Source organism: Elephantulus edwardii, unplaced genomic scaffold (genome assembly GCF_000299155.1).
Source record: "Elephantulus edwardii isolate Elephantulus edwardi_28Jun2011 unplaced genomic scaffold, EleEdw1.0 scaffold00053, whole genome shotgun sequence".
Lineage (NCBI taxonomy): Eukaryota > Metazoa > Chordata > Mammalia > Macroscelidea > Macroscelididae > Elephantulus > Elephantulus edwardii.
In genome coordinates, this window is record NW_006399803.1 from 3,447,315 (window position 1) to 3,470,235 (window position 22,921).

General features: G+C 41.3%; 1 protein-coding gene and 1 pseudogene across 2 annotated transcripts in view; one reads left to right on the plus strand and one right to left on the minus strand.

The window, feature by feature from the left end:
* Positions 1 to 22,921, plus strand: part of NR3C2 (nuclear receptor subfamily 3, group C, member 2) — a 488,297-nt gene that overhangs the window by 401,436 nt on the left and 63,940 nt on the right. The gene's annotated exons all lie outside the window — the stretch shown is intronic.
* LOC102852613 lies at positions 20,093 to 20,323 on the minus strand (annotated as a pseudogene).

Consider the following 22,921-nt stretch of genomic DNA (forward strand, 5'->3'; position numbering starts at 1 on the left):
AGCGCAGGAAGGGAAGACCCTCTATGAGATGGATTGATTTCAGTGACTGGGGTAATCGGGATGGGTGTGTCAGAGGCCATGCGATTGGCACAGGATAGAGCATGGTTTAGGGCTGTTGTACATAGGGTCGCTATGAGTCGCAAATGACTCGACGGCACATAACAACAACAACAACGTGTGTGTGTGTATATATATATTTGCTTTAATTGTGTATAAAAATCAGAATGCACAGGTTAAAAAAAGTGCTAAATTGAAACAATACCCTTTTAAAAAAATAAATAAAATTAGAGGAAAACACCTTGGATTTTATATTGGACATAGTGTCATTATAGCATTTTTGAAGTGGTTTAGCCCTGGCCTGCAAGCCTACCCAGGGGCTCCAGAGGGAAAAGGCCTGCTGGCCTTCTCTTATGAAGACTACAGCCAAGGCGGTGCTGTTCTCCATCATACTGGGCCACTGTGAGCAAATTGTCTCAGAGGCACAAGCAACAGCATGACATTTTTTAAAATAATTAGAAAATGAAAAGGAAGACTTTGCCTAAAGTCTCATATACATTTCTCAGTTTGGGGAAAATAATGATAGAAGCAACAAGAACAACAACAAAAAATTGCTTTGAATAGTTAGATGCTCTCCTATTTTATTGGAACAAAATTTTGTTGCCTGTTGTTAAAACATTTTTGTTCTCAACCCCAAACTAGACTTTTAAAAAAAGTTTTTCTCTCAGCATTTTTCCTGGGGGTAGTCTACTTCCAGAAAGACATTTGGAAATGGAATGAAGCTTTTAGGGTCAAACCAAGTCAATACATAGAACTCAATGTGAATGAAACCACTCTTGTGAAGTCAATTCCAAGTCATTATGACCTTGCAGGACAGAGTAGAACTGTCGCATGGTGTTAGCAAAGCTGTCATCTTTACCAGAACGGGCTGTCCAAACTTTCTTTCATAGAGTGGCTGGTGGGCTCAAACTGCCAACCTTCTAGACAGAAGTCAAATGCCTTACTAACAAAACCATGGCTCTTTAGGGTGCTGGGATAGACCTTGTAAGTTGGTTTTTGTGGTTTTGGTTTTATTTTTTAAACCACCACATTACACAGGATAATCTGAAAGTAAAATCTGAATGCATATGCATGCTTCATCTTGCATTTATTCAGTGAATGTTTATTAGCTATCAGCATTGTTCTAGGCAGTGAATGGTCTTAATATAATGAAAGCAGTGAAGTAAGATACAGGCTCTGTCTCCTAGAATATACAGTCTGATAGGAGAGAGAAAATCTAACAAAAGTTACTTATAAGTAAAATGATAATCATAAAAGCAGAATGCTTTGAGAGCATTGAGTGGGAGGAATTTATTTAGTCAGGGCTTCCCTTGGAATGAGTAAGGAGTAGGAAGGGTAAGAGGAGGAAAATGGATAGAAACAGGGGTTTGGCATATCCAAAGGCCCCATGGCAGGAAAGGGCCTAACTCCTTCCGTGAGCTGAGAGCAAGACAGATTGGCTTGAGCACTGGGAATGGAGTGGAACATGAGAGGTTGGAGGGGAGCCAGGGCCTAGATTGTGTTGGATTCTGAGACCCTGTGTTGTTTTTTCTCTAATATAAATCAAGATAAAAAATTTTCCAAGCAATATAGTATGCTTAAGTTTTGAGGACTGTAGTAGCAAAATACTGCAAACAGATAGCCTTGAAAACCAAAATTTATTTTCTTATAAATTTTCAGGTGAGAAGTCCAAATTCAGGGTGTAGGCAGGGCCATGCTCTCTCAGAAGTCTCCAGGAAAAGCTCCCAATTGTCCCTTAATTTTCTGGTAGCACTGGGTGTTCCTTAGCATCCATTGGCTTATAGATAGATAGGTTCTTACATGTCTTCTCCTTATTTGTTGCTCTTTATATATCTCTTATCTCCTTTCAAAAAAAAACACTCTTTAAAATGGATTAGGAACAGGGCCTACTCTACCCCTGTATGATATTGCTTAATGTAACTGGACTACAGCATGTTGTTGTTACATGCCATCGAGTCTCTTGCACGTCATAGTGACACTATGTACAGTAGCTCTGAATCCTCTCCTGTCCCAAGTCAGTCTGTCTCTGACACGGCTACCCCTATTGTCACAGATACTATGTCAATCTGTCTCATCCAGGATCTTCCTCTCCTCCCCTCTCTCCACCCTTCCAAGCATGATGTCTTTCTCCAAGCACTAATCCCTCCTAGTCAAGTGCCCAAAATATGTGAGGCAGAACTTACAAATCCTTACCTCCAAAGAGCAGCTTGGTTTCACCCTCTTCAGGACAGATGTGTTTGATCTCTTAACAGTCCATATGTTCAGTACTCTTCTCCAGCACCACAACTCAAAGGCATTGATCTTTCTTCTATCATATTTAGTCATTGTCCAACTCTCTGATGCATAAGAAGCAATTGCGAAGACCATGGCCTGGATCAGGTTCACCTAAATCTCTAGACTGACATCATTGCTATTTAGCACTCCGGAGAGGTCACAGACAGCAGATTTTCTTAGCACAATTTCTCTTTTAATTGGTATCACAAGTGTTGATTGAGGAAACAAGCAAGCTGAAACTGTTGACAACCTTAATCTCTTCTCCATCTATCACGGTACTACCAATTGAACCAGTGGCGAAAATATTTGTTTTCTTGATCTTGAGCTTCAAACCATACTGAAGACTTACAGTGCTTTACCTTCTCCAGCAAATACCTCAGGTACTCCTCAGTTTCAGCAAACAAGGTTATATCATCTGCATAGCCTAGGTTGTTGATGAATCTTCCTCCAATCTCGATGGTACATTCCTCCTCAGAAAGGCCAGCCTCCTGAATGCTCTGTTCCACATATAGATTGAACAGGTATGGAGATAGGATGCAGCCTGTTCAGTCAGATAGGCTATCCCACCACCCCCACCCTATGCTTCTGTACCTTTTCTAACACTCATATGAATCCAATATTCATTGCTGACTTACAGACTTTACTCACTATTGTGGTACCAAGAATGAGGTTTATTAGGAAAGTAGAGAGTGGGAAAGCAAAGCATATCACTCAATGCAAGTCCAGGTTTTAATGCAGAAGTCCAAAAACACAATTCCTCTCAATTAGTCCAGCCTCCAGTTTTAGTTTAGCAGTCAACTTTTCTTCCATCATCCTGCAAAAACAGCAAAACTTTTACCTGTAGCCTTTATCCCAGGGCTCCTCTGGTTACACGTTTCCTCAGTTTCTCCACAGCAATGCCACAGTCTCTCCACCATCATCAGGGTCTCAGTCTCATCAGAGTCTTGCCTTAACCAGGGTCTTACTTCAGGCTCCCTCAAGTCTTGCTATATAGTATGGGAAGCACTCTCTAATCCTAGTCCCACAGGTATTGAGGATTTTTGAGACCATGTGTCTATAGTTAAGGTAGCTGGAGACCAAAGGGGACTAACGTAATTACTAGAAAAGCCAGCTTTTAAGCTAACACTGCCAACCCTCAACAAGATGGATTGACGTGGTGATTGTAACAAGCTCAAGTATATCAGATATGAAGAGGATAGCACAGGATAGAGAAAGTTCAGAACCATTGTGCATGAGGATGCTATGAGCTATCATCAACTTGATGACATCTAACAACGACAACAATTTAACTGATAATAATCAAAGTAAATTCCGATTTCCAAACTAGGTCTCATTTACAGGCACTTCAGCATGTCTTTTTCAGAGACACAATTCCATCTACTACAGGGACAAAATTTGTATGCCAAAATTATGTTTGTGTCCTAAAATTTCCAAGTATGGGTCCCCAAAAATATGCTTCTAAGTTCAGAATGGGAAGTATCATGGAAGTGGGTCACAGTAAATACAGGGAGAACATACAGGGAAGGGATTAGCTTGGGCTGCAGGCAATGATGGACGCAAAGAGAAGTGAAAAGGTGATAAAAAAGATACAATTACCACAAGTTGCTGGCCAAATGCTGGTTGAGGTTGGAGGAGAGGGAGAAGTCAGTGTAGGGATGTGGCTAGGACTCTGTCTTGGGTGCCCAGTGAGGGATGGTAAGATGGAGATCAAACGGAGTGAAGCAGGAAGCCAATCCTGAGCAAAGTTGAGCACAGCAAGCTCTGACTTCCTTCGAAATATCCTCCAGCTGACAATGCTCAACAGAGATCAGAAGCTTAATCAGAGGTCTCAGATATAGATGTAAAATTGGAGTCATTTATGGAGGGGATAATTAAAGGAGAAAAGGCAAGAAAATGTTATACCATAGGATGCAAGAAGTCAGAGGGCTTCAGGCAAGAAGGCACAGCCACCACCAGTGTTGACTGCAGTCGCCATCCCACAGAGAGGAAGGCTGAAACTGTCACCCATTGCCTGGAAATTCCTGTCACGTTCATGTCTTTTCACTATGTGCTTGCACTTTCCCTAAACCATTCCTATGCTTTCATTTCCTTCTCTAAAGAGAAGCCACGTGAGACTGTGAAGGAAGGAGTAAGGTCCATAGATGTATGTGCTAGTCCAATTCTCTCTCGCTCTCCCACTGTACTTGTTGCTGCTGTGTACTTTTGAGTCAAAACACTCATAGCTGACTCCCCCCCCCCCCGCCCCAGTGGGTTTTCAAAGGCAGCAAATCACATGGGAGGAGACTGCCCATCTTCCTCTCACAGAGAAGTGGTGGATTTAAACTGTATTCCTTTGGGTTGGTAGCACAACACTTTACCTCCTTAATTTCACACCTCCCTGACATTTAGGGTCTTTGTATATTCAGGAACTCATAACAGCAACTGACTCTGCCTTAGCAGTTGGCTTTTAGGCTGTGTCCCTCCCTGGTTTCATTAGGGCCATTATATTTATGTCACCCACTCTTAATAGTTCCTAATTTCTTGTACCTGCCATTGTGCCTGGGACATAGTAAGCACTTTACAAATATTTTCTGAATAAATGAATGATTGAGTAAATGAACCAAAGACTCTATTAATTCATTAGTCTGGGAAGGACTTTAAGAACTATCATTTTTAGTTAGAGGCATAGACCTTATGTTAAAGAAGTATGAACTCAGAGTGCATAGTTTTCTCCCAATAAGTCACTAACCAGTTACAGAAAGTCCTCTGGGACCCATAGTGACCCCCATGTCTGTCAGAGTATAAATGTGCTCTATATGATGTTCAGTAAATTGCTTTTCAGAAGTGTTGTATGAATGCATGAATTGCCATACATTTCTTGCAGGACATCTCTGGATAGACTGTCAGTTGAGTGTGTTAACATTTGCATCGCCCAGAGACTCCAGCAAAGGCATTGCACACTCATTACTGTAATGTGTAGGTTGTTGCTCTGCTAATGAAATGGTCAGCAACTCAGAGGTCCACAAGACACTCTGTGGGAGAATGATGGGTAATCTCCTCCTGTTTAGATTGATAAACTTGGAAACCCCATTGGAGGCGTGCTAAGAGTTAGCAACGACATGACAGCAGATTTTGGGTCTGTTATGTTTCGGGATTTTGCTTTTTGGAGAGGGATTTTTCTTTTGCGGGGGGTGTTGTTCTTGGTGCTGTTGTTTGTACTGTTTAGTGAATTCTGACTCATAACAACCATACAAGACAGAACAGAACCTGCCCTCATGAAGTTTCCAAGTTAGTAAACCTTTACAGAAGTGGACTCTTATGTCTTATGCCAGTGGACAAAGGCATTGGTATGTTTTTAAATATAAACAGAAACTCTATCTTTACCTTCAGTTGTGAAATGGTGACGAAAGTTCCCCAAGAGCTTATCCTTCACCTGTGCAGTCACTTTTTCTGCAGGTAGGAGAAGGTTGGGAAGTAGGGAAACATTAAAGCAAACATTCTTTTCAGTTTTTTATTAAACATAGGGGGTGAAGATAGGAGTTAATACTTTAAATTAGCATAGAACTTTTCTTATTATAAACTCGAAACTTTTCAAATATGCATTAAATGATTAATTATTCAATTTTACCTTGAAACAGCTTATCATATATTGCTACAGATCACTGCAAGTATTCAAATTTCTTATCAATTCAGTACACATATTAAAACTTCCATTTAAGCCTATAATGAAATTTCTTCTAATTTTTTTTATTTCTGAAATGAAAGTACAGCATCACACTTTTTTTTAAGTCTTGCAAATATTTTAAAATTAAAAGTCTATTTAAAGAAATTTTATATTGTTTCAAGTCGTAGTTCATTGGAGGGGGGAGGAAGTGGGAGTGGCCTTTTACCATCACCACAGTTGTGAACATTTTATTACCTTGAGAGAGCTTTGGTTAAAAAGAGCAAGAACCACATGTTTTAAGGGGTCTTAAAATAGTAATTAATTGATGAGGATTAATTCAACTCATACTGTCCTCAGTCTTGTTGCTGTTGTTAGTTGCTGTCCAGTCAAGTATGGCTCATAGCAACCCTGTGAACAATAGATCTGAATCTTGTCCTTTCCTGTGCCGTCCTCACACTTCTGACACACTAGAGCCCATTGTGGCAGTCACTATGTCTGATGGTAGCTTAAAAAATACAAAAAAAAATACACTCCAGTTAGGAATTATTTGATGCCCCATTTTTACGGCATGTTCCTATCCTATTTAAGTTCCTAGTTGGTGGGTAGTCACTGGTGTGGTCCAGTTGTCCTTGATGAGGGCCTCTCTCAGGCCACACAGCCCACACCCAACAACAAATGCCCTTAGGCAACACCATTTCTAAAATTTCGGTAACCAGTTACCATTGAGTCTAGACGGACTCAACCCCATTATGTCAGTGTAGACGGACTCAACCCCATTATGTCAGTGTAGAACTGTGCTTTGTAAGGTTGTAATGGCTGAGTTTTGGGGTGTAAATCCTTTCTTTCAAAGGCACCCATGAGTGGTCTTGAACTTTGAGGCTTGAGGTTGGTCGCTGACTGTGTAATTGTTAATACCACCCAGACTCCAGCAGGGTTGGAACCAGGAAGAATGAAGGACAGAATTTCTGATGAGTGGTGCCAGGTGAAAAAATAGAGCCTGATCCCTACTCTCCACTGCCTTCTCTTGTTTATCTTCTATCCTCAATTTGCTTGGCTTTACACTTGGTTCAGATTAGTATTCCCCACTTATTCTTTGCTCACTGGGACAATGTCCAGTGCATTTTCAGCATTTTCTCATCTCTGACCTTTCTCTCCTTCTTTCTTCCTTCCTACTCTCCAACTCTTTTTCTTCACACCTCCCATTTCTCCCCCTCTCTCCCAATAAACATCTTTTTCCAGGCGGTAAAAAAAAAACAGCGGTGTTCAGAGATTTCCATGGTTTGAAGTTTTGGGGTTTGTTTTTAGTTTTGTTGTTGTTTTTTGATTTTTGGGGTTTTTTTTACTTCTTGATCAATCTAAGGGAATATACTTTAAGAAGAAAAATAATCCTCATTCTTTGATTTAAGCCTTGCTTTATAAAACTGGTTTAGGCCCTGCCCCAGCAGGAGAGGGCCAACAGTGTGGTCAGGTCACCTTGGAAGACCCCAGTAGCAGTTTCCCCTTCAGTGGGCACATGTGCTGTCCACTTCACTGGCATCGCCATTGCGGCTGATGGTTTGTTTACCTTTGACCCTTATCACTCGTGCCCAGCCCCTGAAAACTGTTGGATTTGAGACCCTGAATTAAAAAACATGCAGTGTTGTAAGTAGAAAGTGGGAATGCTAGTCTACAAAGAAGCGTTTTAGAAAAGCATTATCTTTCTTTTACACAAAGGGAGGATGTAAAGGACATCCTGGCCAACAGTGTGGGACCTCAGGCTATAAACAAAAAAATGGTCGTTGAGTATGTGAGGACAGAGAAGAGCAGCCCTAAGAAGCAAGAGGTATTCACTTCCCATTTTAACCATATTCCTGCTCTGGTGGTTTAGTAGTCCGTCAGGAGTTGCACTGATAACCTGAAGACTGCCTGTTCAAATCCACCATGGTTCCACAGGAGAAATGTGGGCCGTCTCTTCCTCCCATGCAATTGGTTGTTTCCAAAAACTGCCAGAGGATCAGCTATTTGTTGCTTTAACTTGACAGCAATGAGTTTGAGTTTTGAACTCTCCTTTATTGACACAGCATCGTGGTAAGAAGTAGAATTGAAGTGAGCTATCACTTCTAGCCACTGCTGCCAAGGAAGAGGGAAATTTTTGAAGGCATGGCTGTGGCTGCTGCACCTGAGTTACTGCTTCTGCTCCTGCATGGACAAAAGTTACTAGACTGAACAAGCAGAGTTAGCCTTTCCCTGAGAACAATTTAAGTGCTGCATGTTGTTGTTGTTGTTGTGTACCACCGAGTCGGAGCTAACCCATAGCCCACCCTCTGGTGGGTTTTCAGAGGCAGTTAATCGCACAGGAGAAGATTGCCCATACTTCTCTCAAGTAACAGCTGGTAGGTTTGAACTGTGCACCTTTGGGAATGCAGTGCAGCTTCTTGCCACTAGGCCACCAATGCTCCCTAGAGAGGTGTAAATTGAAGACTAGAGCTGTAGATAGAAATTTCAGTTCACTTCTTGAGAGTTGAGGTCCTTGGAGGCAAGGATTTAGAAGCTTCATCTGACATACTTTCAACATGTTGCAAGGAGAGACGAGTCCTTGGAGAAGGGCATCACGCTTGGGAGGACGGAGGGGCAGAGTTCTTTTACCAAATCCTTCCTCTCACTTTCACCCACTCATGGGAGAAAGAGACAAGTGAATTATTCATACTAAGCTTTCATTTATGTTGTTAGATGTCGTCAAGTTGACCCCCCTCATTGTGACCCTGTGCATAGCAGAATGAAACCTTGCCCAATCTTGTGTAGTCTATCTCTGCTTGGCATAAACCCCATTGCAATCACTTTGCCAGTTCTTCTCATTGAAGGTCTTCCTTCAATTTCCACTTTCTGGTATTTTTTCCCTTTATATGCTCAATAATTTTACAGATTACCCTCCGTGTACCAAGCGTTTCCTAAGCACTGAAAATACAACAATGAACAGAATAAACAAAATTCCCTTTCCTCATCAAACTCCTGCTCTGGACGTGGGTGGGGAGGTGGGGGAGAAAGGAAAGATCATTGCCAGGAAATTCCTCCCACTGAGTCTCCAAGGAATGTGGCTCACATAACAATACATGTGTACTGCAAAGAAAGTGGTATTTACAATAAGATGGAGTGCTAATGAATTCCTTCAGCAGGTTTTAATAGCACCCTTGATTAGCCATACAGAGCTTAGTGGGTAAGAAGTTGCATTTAACAGCTCAAAATTAGGTGATTTGAATCCACTGGTCACTCAGGAAGAGAAATATGGGCAATCTTCTGAAAACCCAGTGGTGGGTCAGTGATAAGTTGGTTCCATCTCAGAGGCAATGAGTTGACTTGAGTTGATTAGCCATCTTGGCCTCCTTTTGACACTATGAGAGGGCCGAGCTCTTCTTTGCTGTCGCCTCTCAGCAGGGAGATAATTCTTCTATACTTTCTTGTCTGCTAAAATTATGTCTTCTTCAAAGAGACTTACTTTCCGTAACTACCAGTCCTCCACTAGCCCTCGCGGCTCAGTCCCTCTCCCTACTGAGTCTCCTTCCTCATAAAGTGGACTGAAGTTGCAGGTGCAGGAACCTGGCTTGTCTAGCTGTCTCATTCACCTCTGCATTGTCCACACATAGAACAATGACTGCCATTAGGAAATAGCTGACGAACTAAGTAATTTTAAATTATGTAATTATGTAATAAATTATGTAAGTAATGCTATTTGTTGCATTATTTCTTGCTGCTTTTCTGCATAAGCTCTACACCAACCAAGTGCATCTTTCTTTCTTTGTTCTGACTTTCCAGTAATGATATACTAGCCTACAATTTTACACATGACTCTCTTCACTCATGCCTGCTCCTAACATTTCCTATCTCCTGATTTTGCTTTCCACAATTAACATTCTTGGCACCAGCAGCCAAGAAATTAAAAGATATATTGCGATGGGAAACTTTGCTGTTAGAGACCTCTCCAAAGTACTGAAGAGCAATGCTATCACTCTGGAGACTACGGTGTGTCTGATACAGGCCATGGTCTTTGCAGTCATTTGCTATGCATCAGAGAACTGGACAATGACCAGGGAGGATAAAAGGAGAATTGATGCCTTTGAGCTGTGGTGTTGAAGAAAAGTATTGAATAAGAAACTTAACAGGTTCACCCTGGAGAGAGTTAAACTGGGCTGCTCCTTGGAGGCAAGGTTTCTGAAGCTTCATCTGACATAGCTTAGACATGTTGCAAGGAGAGAGCAGTCCTTGGAGAGGGGCATCATGCTTGGGAGGAGGGAGGGACAGCGCAGGAGAGGAAGACCCTCTATGAGATGGATTGATTCAGTGGCTGAGTAATGTGGTTAGATGTGTCAGAGACAATGAGATTGACAAGGAATAGAACAGGGTTTAAGGCTGTTGTACACAGGGTTGCTATGAGTTGCAGTTGACTCGATGGTACATAACAACAACTGCAGTGCTCCAGGACTAATATTGATTTATTGATTGGCACCCTTTCTAATGCAATAATCATAAGCAGTATTTCAGGAGTATGTTTACTTTACAGCGACTTTTGGGCTTAGGTTGAACTTCAAGCAAAGTTATTAAATTTTTTAAGTATTTTTTACATTTTACTACAAGAACTCTATAACAAAGGGAGCTCTGGTGGCCTACTAAGTAGTTGTTGTGCTTCTAAGAACCCAGTGAGCACTATTACAAATTTCAGGTCAAGACAGTAGCTTGGACAGAAACGCCAAGCTCTCCTTCTCCATCAAAGAAACCATGTGTGGTGTTAGCCAAAAAGTTGCTTTTTTTTCCCGCTTTAGAGTTAGTCTCCTCTGATCTTCTGTTCTCCTACTTGCAGACATGGTCTTGCAAATTATCGACAGCTGTGGGGCTAGGATAAGTGAGAGAGCACTTCCCACACTGAACAGCAAGATGTGAGAGGAGAAAGACTTGAGGGAGACTGGAGTAAGACCCTGGTGAGAGTCAGACCCTGATCGTGAGACTCTAGTGATGATGGTGGAGGGATTGTGGCATTGTTAAGAGACAGTGGCAAGGTGTGACCTTACGAGTCTTGCATTAGTGCTGGCCACAATTAAGGATTTTGCTGTTCTTGCCTTGGATGATGGAAGGGAAAGCTGCTTGCTGAACTGAAACTGGTGCCATAACTAGTCGAGGAATTGTGCCTTGACACTACACTGGACTAAAACATAGATTTACATTTGGTGGTATTCTTTGCCTCTCCCACTCTCCAACTCACTTCCTTAAGAAACCCCATTGTTGGGAACACAATTGTGAGTCTGTGAATCAGCACTGAATAAGTGAACCTCTTACCACTGCTGTGGCTCTCAAGGCACCATGCGCTGAGCTCGTTATCTGTTTTGTGTTCTGAGGCAGTGAGGGGCTGTGCTATTCTCACTCCCTCTGGCCCTTCCAGAGAGATGCTCATGGACCTCTACCCCAATATGCCATATTGAGCTCTCTAGATACCGAATGAATTTCTTAAAATAAAACTAACCTCACAAGAAATATTAGAGCACTGGTAGTAATATTGAATATGCAGCTGCTATGATAATTTTTTTTTTTACTAAAAATAGTGGTTCACACCCAGCAGCTACCTATTAGAGAAAGATGGGGTATTGGTTATGTAAAAGTTTACAACCAATCTTGAAAACTACTTGGCACAGGCCTACTCAGTCCTATAGGGCCATTATGAGTTGGAATTGAATCTAAGGCATTGGATTTGGCTTGACTTTTGGTTTTAGACAGAGAAACATCAATACAGACCTGAGAGTAAGACATAAGGCCAGATATAGAACTCTCGAATGTGAAATAAAGCTACAAAACTGAAAGTAGGAACCAGAGTTTATCAGTTTGCATTAAATGATGACTTCAAAGCACATAGAGTAGATGGTGTAGATATTAAAAATTCACTACCATTAAGTTGATTCCAACTCACAGCAACCTTGTTGCTTCAGAGTGTCTGTGACAATAAATGTTTGCAGAAACACAGTGTTGTCTTTCTCTACAGACTGGCTAGTACATAGTAGAGTCAAGCTATTTGTTTTGGGTTTTTATGCATTTCACCCCTGTGCCAGCAGGAACTCTGGCATAAATATAGAACTTCAATATGGAAAAGGAAGCCAAGGTGATAACAGGAAATGTAAACAGTTTTGAACTTAGTAAGATAAACTAAATTTCAGAGTACCCAAAAAGACAATTAATAGGCCTACTCACCAGTACATGAAGTGTTTGCTGCAGAAGGTCAAGGCCTGCAGCCTTCAATATGGATTAAAGCTCAACATTAAGAAAACAAAGATTCTCACCAATGGGCCGATTGGCAACATCGTGATAGATGGTGAAGAGATTGAGATTGTTAACAGCTTTAGTTTGCTTGTCTCCACAATCAACATTCTTGGGAACAGCAGCCAGGAAATCAAGAGATTAATTGCATTGGGAAACTGTGCTGTCAGGGACCTCTACAGAGTATTGAAGAGCAATGATGTCAGTCTAGAGATTAAGGTACGCCTGATCTAGGTCATAGTCTTCGCAATTGCTTGCTATGAGTCAGAGAGCTGGAAAAAGACTAGGGATGATAAAAAGATAATTGATACCTTTGAGCTGTGGTGCTGGAGAAGAGTATTTAATGTACCACAGACAGCTAGGAAAACAAACAGATTTATCCTAAAGAGGGTGAATCCAGGATGCTCCTTGGAGGCAAGGATTCTGAGGCTTCATCTGACAGACATTGGGCATGTTTCAAGGAGGGATCAGTCCATGGAGGGGGACATCATGCTTGGAAGGGTGGATAGACAGAGAACGAGGAAAACCATCAATTAAATGGATTGATTCAGTGACTGGGTTAATGGGGGCAGTTGTGTCAGAGACAGTAAAGTTGACACAGGATAGATCAGGGTTCAGGGCTATTGTACATAGGGTAGCTGTGAGTTGCAAGCAACTCGACGGCACATAACAACAACACTACCAATGCAAAAAAGAAGAAAATTGTAAGCCTCAATAAATATAAATCAGAAACAGAGATAAAGAAAAGAAAATCAGTAAATGAAGAAAACTCAGGACAGATAATTAAGTGGAACAAAGAAACCATTACCACACAACCCACAACCCAAAGGCGTATAACAGAACAAGAACATTAAATTCATACGTATCAATACACCCTCATAGCTATCAATATGCCCGTTGACTTTAAATGCACTAGTGAGGAGACCAAAAATATCAGAATGGATTTTTTTTAATGGGAAATCAATAGATTGCCTACACAGGATATAACTCTGACACAAAGATGCAATAGCTTAAAAATTAAAGAAAAAGAAAAAAATAGGTACCAAGTATGCAGCAACAACAACAACAACAACAACAAAACCAACATCAGGAATAACAGTCTTAAATTCAGATAAAACATATTTCAGTTAAAAATCCATCACAAGAGACAGAAAAGGGCATTAAATAATGATTAAAGTGTCAGATCTAGCACATAATAAATATCTAGCACTGAGTCACCAAATAAAAATATGCACTGCCATCAAGTAAATTCTAACTATAACACCATTTTATCAGATTTTTAAGGTTTGTAAAACTTTATGAGAGGGGACTTCACAACTTTTCCCCACAGAACTGACAGTGCTTTCAAATCACATATTTTTAAGTTAGCTGCCCAACATATTATACAACCACAGCCATCAGGGCTCCTTTACCACATGACAGAACTCCAAAACATATTAAAAAAGCATTAGGAGTAGTTAAAAGAGTAATAGAAAGTTTTGAAATAATAGAATATTTTAAACATGACAAAAGACAGAATGACTGAATAAAGACACAGCAGATCTAAATAATACAATTATTTAACCTGATAGATGCATCCCTATATGAACTTTTTCCAGTCAGTCACACAGTACATTCTTTTTCAACACACATGAATCATTCCTTAGACTGCATTTTAGACTACAAAACAAGTCTCAATAAGTAAAAAAAAAAACCCTCAACACTTTTGAAATAACATAAAGTATTATCTCTTATTATAACACTTTAAACCTAAAAGTAAATAGTTGGGGGAAGGGAGAGAAATCAAATGCATGGAAACCTAATTCCACCTTCCTTTAAAACGATTGGAGAAAAAAAAAAGGAAAAAACCATTGGAGAGTAGGAGAAATTAAAAGTGAAATAAGAAAATTCCTAGAATTAAATGAGAATAAAATTACAATATACAAAAACCTTAGAAACACAGAAAAGGCCATTCTCAGAAGATAATTTGTAGCAATAAATGCATAAAATCAGAAAGGAAGGTGGTCCAAAGTAAAAAACTTAATCCCAAATATTTAATATAAATAGAGCAACAGCAGAAATAAGACATTAATGAATATTATTAGAGCAGAAATAAGCATGATAGGAACAGCAGTGAGGTTGGGGGAAGTAGAATGAACTGCAATGAAAGTTGGTTGTTTGGAAAATTCAATAATAGAATAAATAATAGTAAAAATAAACCAAATCCTCTACTAGCAAAATTGAGAAAGGCGAAGAATGAGTAGATACAAATAACTAAAGTAAGAAATGAGATGGGAGGCATTACAAGTAACAAAAAGAATCTTAAAGAATATTCTGAAAAATTATACCCTAGTAAGGAGTTGTGCTGCGAAATCAAAGGCATGCAGTTCAAATCCACCACCAGCAGCTTCATGAGAGAAAGCTGGGCAGTCTCTGCCTGTGTGATTTACTGCTTCTGGAAACCCTCTAGAGAATCACTATGAGTTGATTCTGACTCAGTAGTACACAGCAGCAACAATAAAGTTAAAGCAAAGGTAAAATGTACACATTTCTAAAGATGCACTTTTTACCTACAATAACATATGCTGGGATTAAACAATAGCATCTTTGTTGTTGTTCTGTGCCATTAAGTTGCTTGCGACTAATAGCGACCCTATGTACAACAGCACTATACCGTGCTCTATTCTGTGCCAACTTTATTGTCTTTGGCACACCTATCCCCATCTCATCAAGGGTCTTCTTTTCTTGTGCTGTCACTCTACCCTCACAAGCATGATGTCCCTCTCCAAGGATGGGTCCCTCCTTGTAATATTTCCAAATGATGTCATATGAAGCTTCAGAATCCTTATCTTCAAGGAGCATCCTGGTTTCACCCTTTCTAGGACGAACCTATTTGTTCTCCTAGAAGTCCATGTTATATTAAATACTCTTCTTCAGCATCACAGCTCAAAGGCATCAATTCTCCTTCTATCATCCCTAGTCATTGTCCAGCTTTCTGATACATAGCAAGTAATTGCAGAGACTATAGCCTGAATCAGGCACACCTTATTCTCCAGACTGATACTATTGCTCTTCAGTACTTTGGGGATGTCTCTGACAGCAGACTTTCCCAATGCAATTCATCTTTTAATCTCCTGGCTGTTGGTACCAAGAGTTTTGATTGTGGAGCCAAGCAAACTGAAGTTGTCAACAATCTCAATTTGTTTATCCTCTATCATGTTGCTGTTCACGGTGCCGGATGGGGATGTCGCTGGAGCATACGTACACATACACCTGGTTGTCCGCAGCAATACCCCAGCAGCATTCCCGGGCAGTGCTGATCCACCTGAACTCCAGCTGTGTGTCCTGGCAGGGCGCCCAGTGCTGGCCAGCAGTGGACAGAGTGTACACGCGCCCAAAGAGGTCCACTACCCACAGCATTGAGGCAGACATGGCGGTGGCAGCAGCTGGGGACAAACCTGTCGTCAGAACAGAGCAAGGGAACACTGCATGGTTCAAAATTGGGAAGGGCGTTCGCCAGGGTTGCACCCTATCTCCATACCTTTTCAACCTATATGCAGAACAGAGTATCCGGGAGGCTGGGCTCTCTGAGGAGAAATGTGGGGTCAAGATTGGTGGATGATTTATCAACAACCTGCGTTATGCGGATGACACAACCCTGCTTGCTGAAACTGAAGAGGAACTGAAGCGCCTGCTGCAGAGTGTCAAGGACTGCAGCCTACAATATGGATTGAGGCTCAATGTCAAGAAGATAAAGATTCTCACCACTGGACCAATTGGCAACATCAGGATAGATGGTGAAGAGATTGAGATTGTACACAGCTATAGTTTGTTTGGCTCTGTAGTCAACAGTCTTGGCACCAGCAGCCAGGAAATTAAAAGGCGCATTGCCAAGGGAAAGTCTGCTGTTAGGGACCTCTCCAAAGTACTGAAGAGCAATGGTGTCTCTCTGGAGACTAAGGTGCGTCTGATACAGGCTATGGTCTTCGCAATCACTTGTTATGCATCAGAGAGTTGGACAATGACCAAGGAGGAGAGAAGGAGAATCGATGCCTTTGAGCTGTGGTGCTGGAGAAGAGTACTGAGAGTATCATGGACTGCTAGGAAAACAAACAGATTTGTCCTGGAAAGGGTTAAACCGGGTGGCTCCTTGGAGGCAAGGATTCTGAGGCTCCGTCTAACATACATTGGACATGTTGTGAGGAGAGACCGGTCCTTGGAGAGGGACATCATGCTTGGGAGGGTGGAGGGACAGCGCAGGAAAGGAAGGCTCTCTATGAGGTGGATTTATTCAGTGACTGGGATGGGAGTGTCAGAGACAGTGCGGTTGGCACAGGACAGAGCGGAGTTTAGGGCTGTTGTACATAGGGTCGCTATGAGTCGCAGGCGACTCGACAGCACATAACAACATCATGTTGCTGCCAATCAGACCATTGGTGAGAATCTTTTGTTTTCTTGATGCTGAGCTTCAGTCCATATTGAAGGTTGCAGTCCTTGACCTTCTGCAGCAAGTGGTTCAGGTCCTCCTCAGTTTCAGCAAGCAAGGTTGTGTCATCTGCATAAAGCAGATTGTTGATAGATCTTCTACCAATCCTGACGCCACACTTCTCCTCATAGAGCCTAGCCTCCTGGATGATCTGTTCTGCATATAGTTTGTAAAGAATGGAGATGGGACACAACCCTGGGATACACCCTTCCCAATTTTGGACTGTGTAGTGTTTCTTTGTTCTGTTCTGATGATTGCCTTCTGGTCCAAGTATAGGTTTTCAATTGTCATAAAAATACCCACTCAAAACTAACACAGACAGGCTGCTAAGACAGCTTCATTGAAGATGTGCACTAAACATTCAGAGAGGAGTTGTCACCAGTTCTGTTCAGACTGTTTGTGAACATAGAAAAGAACAGAACACTCTCTAATTCATTCTATGAAGTCAGGCACAGAACCACTAAAAGTGAATATTACAGACCAATATCTCTCATGAATGTACACATAGAAATTCTAAACAAAATTCTAGCTAACAGACTTCAAGAATATAAATAATAATATTATGATCACTGTGATTCATACCAAGAATGGTTTAATAGGTCAGGGAGTCCTATGCCTCCCACTTCATTTTTTTTTCCCAGAAGTGCTTTATTTATTTGAGGTCTCTTTGCTCTCCAAATAAACGTGACAATTTTCCTTTCAGTGTCCTTGAAAAATTAATTTGGTCTCTGTTTAGGGGTTGTATTGAAATGTAGATTGCTTTTGGTTGTTATTGTTAGTTGCCATCAAGTCTGTGGATCTAAACCTCTTGTATCCTGTGCCATCTTTACACTTCCTGACACACTAGAGCCTACTGCAGCAGTCACCTTGTCAGTCCACCTAGTCAAGGGTCTTTCTCTCCTTTGCCGACCCTCCACCTTTCCCAGCATCATTACCCTCTCCAAGGGAATAGCCCCTACTAGCAGTATACCCAACGTATGTGAAGTGAAGACTCATGATTCTTGCCTTCAGAGAGCATTCCAGCTGCACCTTCTCCAAGACATATTTGTTAATTCTTCTGTCTGAACATGAGATGTTCAGTGTTCTTCTCCAACACCACAGCTCAAAGGCATCAGTTCTTCTTCTGTCATCCTTATGACAGCTTTCACATGCGTAGCAAGTGATTGGAAAGACCATGGCTTGAATCAGGTACACCTTAGTACTCAAGCTGACATCTTTACAGTTCGGTAATTTGGAGAGGTCCCTAACTGTAGACATCCCCAGTGCAAGGCACCTCTTGATTTCCTGACTGCTGGTACCAAGGGTATTAATTGTGGATCCAAGTAAGAGGAAGTAGTTGAAAGTTTCAATCTCTTCTCCATATATCATGATATTGCCTATCAATCCAATAGTAAGAATCTTTGTTTTCTGGACATTGAGATGCAACCTATACCAAAGGCTGCATTGCTTGATCTTCTGCAACAAATGCTTCAAGTTCTCCTCCCTTTCAGCAAGCAGTGTTGTGTCATCTGCATAACGCAGGTTATCGATGAGTCTCCCTCTGATCCAGATGCCACTTTCCTCTTTACAGAATCCAGCTTTAAAAGAATTTGCTCAGAAAATTATTTTAATCAGAAAATATTGTATATGTATAGAAAGAGTATATAACTGTGACACACTGCCTTCTTACTTTTAAAACATGTAGTATTCCTTTGCTCTGTTTGCACAACAGGCTCCTCATCCAAATATAGTTTCTGCATGAGCACAAGAAAGTGCTGTGGGATCCCCATTCTTCTCAATTTTAGCCATCACTTGCTATGATCCACACAGTCAGATGCCTTTGCATAGTCAATAATGCATAAAAAGACATAGACATTCTTGTGGTGTTCTTTACTTTCAGCCAGGATCCATCTGACATAATCATTTACATTCCTGATGCCGTGGCCTATTCTAATTCTACTTGAACTTCTGGCAGTTCCCCATCTATGCCCTGTTTTAGCTGATTTTGAATGATCTTCAGCAATATTTTGCTTGCATGTGATATTAATTATATTGTTCAATATGTTGTTCATAGGGTTACAATGGGTTGTAGTTGACTCAGTGGCACCTAACTATAACACAGTGACAGAACTCTGGTGGCCTAGCGGTAAGGAACTTCACAGCCAATCCAAAAGCACATAGTTAGAATCCGTAAGCTGCTCTGAGGGAGAAAGACCGGCAGTCTCCTCCTGTGAATTTTTCAGCCAGATCTTTCTTTCTCATCTGTCTTGGATTAGAAGCTCCAATGACACTCACCCCAGATGACTCTACTAGTATTTGAAATAACAATTGCATAACATCCAGCATCGCAACAAAACACAAACCACTACAGTACAACAGAACAGTAGATGAATTGTGACATAATAGAGCTTCTCACAGGCTCTCATATAATGGGACAGCCTCACCAAACACTGTTCTTAGTACTCAACAAAAATGCCACTCTTCAAGATTTTAACTTTGATGATTAGGTTTGTTAACACTTTCTTTAGGTTTGTTAACATAGGCTGGTTTTGGGTTTTTTTTTTATGGAGAATAAACCTAATTTAATAGCATTGCCTTTTACTTCATTATTTTTTTTTACTCTCTCCTTTGAGCTGTGGTGCTGGAGAAGAGTATTGAGAATATCATGGACTGCTAGGAAAACAAACATACATGTAGATTCGTCCTGGAAAGGGTTAAACCGGGTGGCTCCTTAGAGGCAAGGATTCTGAGGCTCCGTCTAACATACTTTGGACATGTTGTGAGGAGAGACCGGTCCTTGGAGAGGGACATCATGCTTGGGAGGGTGGAGGGACAGCGCAGGAGAGGAAGGCCCTCTATGAGGTGGATTGATTCAGTGACTGGGATAATCGGGATGAGAGTGTCAGAGACAGTGCGATTGGCACAGGACAGAGCAGAGTTTAGGGCTGTTGTACATAGGGTCGCTATGAGTCGCAAGCGACTCGATGGCACATAACAACAGCAACGTTTGAGTGGCCCCCTTAACATGGAAAGGCTTTTCTTGCAGTCAGGCTCTTTTTGGACATAATATCTCAAAAAATTCTAGGATTTAAAAAAAATTACTTGAAGGGGTGAATTTGCTTTTTACCTTTCTGCTGTACCTTGTCTTTGGTATAAAATTTATTGCAACTATTTCCTTGATACTAGCTCCCTGCGCCCACCACGTCAGGGTAGATCTTGAAATTGCCTTTTTTGTTTTTTCACATTTTTCTGAAGTATTTTTATTTGTTCATTTAATAATATAACACAAAAAATTACAATCTATATCCACATACAACTCTTTTCTTTCTCATTTACAATCGCAAGGTTACCGAGTCCAGAGGAACTGATGTAATCTCTGTATGGAACTATCTTTAAGTAGTTTACTCCAATCCATTTCTTCGTTTATACTCTAGAACATCTTCATTGTGTTGTTTGATTAGATAGCCCCACAAGAAGGCTGAAGCGCCCAAGGTCAGTTCAACTTTCACCCAATTAGGTTTGCTATTTCGTGGTTCATGAAGGTAAGACTTGGACCTCGCTGAAAGGCTGCTCGGGAGCCGGGCCGGGGTCAACAGCCGAGAGAAAGAACTCAACATCACGGAAGGCGCCATCTTGCTGACTGCCGCCTTTTTAACTATGAAAGCATCACCATTCTTCTTCAGTTTTTCATTCCCAACGTGATAGATCATATATGGTTCAAAGTGGCCCGTGCTAGTCAATCTTGCAACCATGACCCCTGGTGTTAAACACTCCTGCCATCCCACACCCCTACACACAAAATGGAGAGCACTGCATGAGGAAGGCTGCAGAGAGCCAAGTACTTGCTAGGGCCTCGGCTCCTCCCAGCTACAGAGATCACAGGGAGACAATACCTTTGAGAATGTTGGCCTTAGCATTCATACATGTAGGTAATAATTAGAAAACCCAAAACCATAAACTCCTTGACACTGAGTTGGAACAGAATCATAGTTGACCCTCCAGTGAGTTTTCAGAGACTTTATATCATATGAGAGATTTCTCATCATTATCCTGCAGTTGACTGGAACTGCCAGAGAGGTGTCACCTATGGGCTAACAGCACAACTCCCTAAAAAGCTTCCTTAGAGAATAAAAGAGAGACCTTGGTCATTAATGATCTCACACACTCATTGCCATTGACTCATAGATGACCCTCCATTGAGTTCCCAGGAAGATACTGCCCATCTTTCTCCTAAGGAGGTGAATTTAAACTGCCAGAAAGCCTCACCTTATGAGCTAAGAAATTAATTCCCTATGGACCAGGCCACCAGAGCTCCCTTTGATCATTAAAGAGAAGCTGTATAACCATTTCTATTTAGAAGAATTTCATGGAATTGTCAAAGTGGAAGAGAAAGTTAGAATATATCCTATGTCACTTAAACACTCTTCAGTTGTATTAACTAGTAATTTTATATAAGCAGATTTTAAAAAATAAACATTTAGGCCAGGAAATAAAAAGACTGAAAAAGTCAGCTGTCAGAGACCTAGCCAGAGACTGAGGAGCAATGATGTCAGGCTAGAGACTAAGGTGCATCACCAGGCCGTGGTCTTCACAGTTACTTGCTATGCATCAGAGAGCTGGCCAGTGACTAAGGATGTTAGAAGAAGAAATGATGCCTTTGAGTTGTGATACCAGAGAAGAGTATTGAATATAACAGGGACTTCCAGGATAACAGGTTCATACTGGAGAGAGTGAAACTAGGCTGCTCCTTGAAGGCATGGATTTTGAAGCTCCACCTCACATACACTGGGCATGTGGCCAGGAGAGACCAGTACTTGGAGAAGGCCATCATGCTTGGAAAGGTGGAAGGACAGCACAGGAGAAGACGACCCCAGATAAGATGAATTGACACAGTAACTGGGATAATGGGAGTAGGTGTGTCATGGGTTAGGTTTGTCAGAGACAGTGAGCTTGGCTCAGGATAGGACAGGTTTCAGAGCTGTTGTACATAGGATCACTATGAGTCTCGAGCGACTCTACGGTACCTAATAACAACATAGTTGGGTCGTTTTATGTGTGTGTGTAGAGTGTGATTTATTGGTGATATTTTAATGAGATATAGATATCACTGTTAGAGTAGCACCCTGGCAGTGTTACACTCATTTCACCTAGTAATGAATGATGCAGTTGTTCATAATGTCCAGAACAAAGTCTGTTTTGTGGCAGATGTTCAGAATTAGTAATAAGGGCACATGATCTTTTAAAAAAGAAAAAAAGACCACTCAGATAATTTGTCAGATTTGTAATGATTGAAACAACAACAAAAATAACCTACCATTCAATCAGAATTATGGCACCTGAAAATAGTTCCTACAACTGCATTTGATGAATGAGCTTAACAGTGTCTGAGATGACAGTCTCTGGAGGTTTAGCTTTTTATTCTCCCGAAGCACAGCTCTCAAGACAGAGGAAGGAGTCTGTGACCCTGGCAAGTGAGCACAGGGGCTCACTAATTTCCACATCCCCACCCTCACACCCCCACACACTACTAGAGTTGCCCATCCTAACTGCGAGTTACACATCTCAGTTCATCATAGTATGATTAGTCTTATAACCTCTGCCAGATTCCACTCACTATCATATTACCTTTTCCCCAGGGAAAATAAAATTCTGAATTAGTCCTTAGGTAGTTAAACTGCTAACCCAAAGTCCTACTGTCTCTAGAGGTTCAAATCCATCAACAGCTTCTAGAGAGAAAGATGGGCAATCCACTCGTAGGCAGTTGACAGCCTTAGAAACCCACTGGAGAGTCAGCTGTGAGTCAGTTCTGAGTTAACAGCAATGAATTTGAATTCTTTTGATTTGAAGCTACAGATTGTTAAAGGTCTTTTATAATCTGCTATTACCTTTTACCGAAAGAATGCTATGATAACATTTCTAAGTTTAGCAATTAAATTTGTTATAGTTTTGTAATTCAATAGTTACCCTTTTCAGCACCTTTTCATAATGTATAAACTGCTGCCATTGTTATGTGCTGTTGAGTCACCTGCGACCCATAGAAACCCTATGTATAGCAGCTCTGAAGCCTGCCCTGTCCTGAGCCGGTTCTCACTGATTTCGACAAACCAATTCCCATTGCCTCAGTTACTGTATCAATCCATCTCATCCAGGGTCTTACTGTCCTGCGCTGTCCTTTCCGATCATGATGTCCTTCTCTAAGGACCAGTCTCTCCTGGCCATGGGCCCAAAGT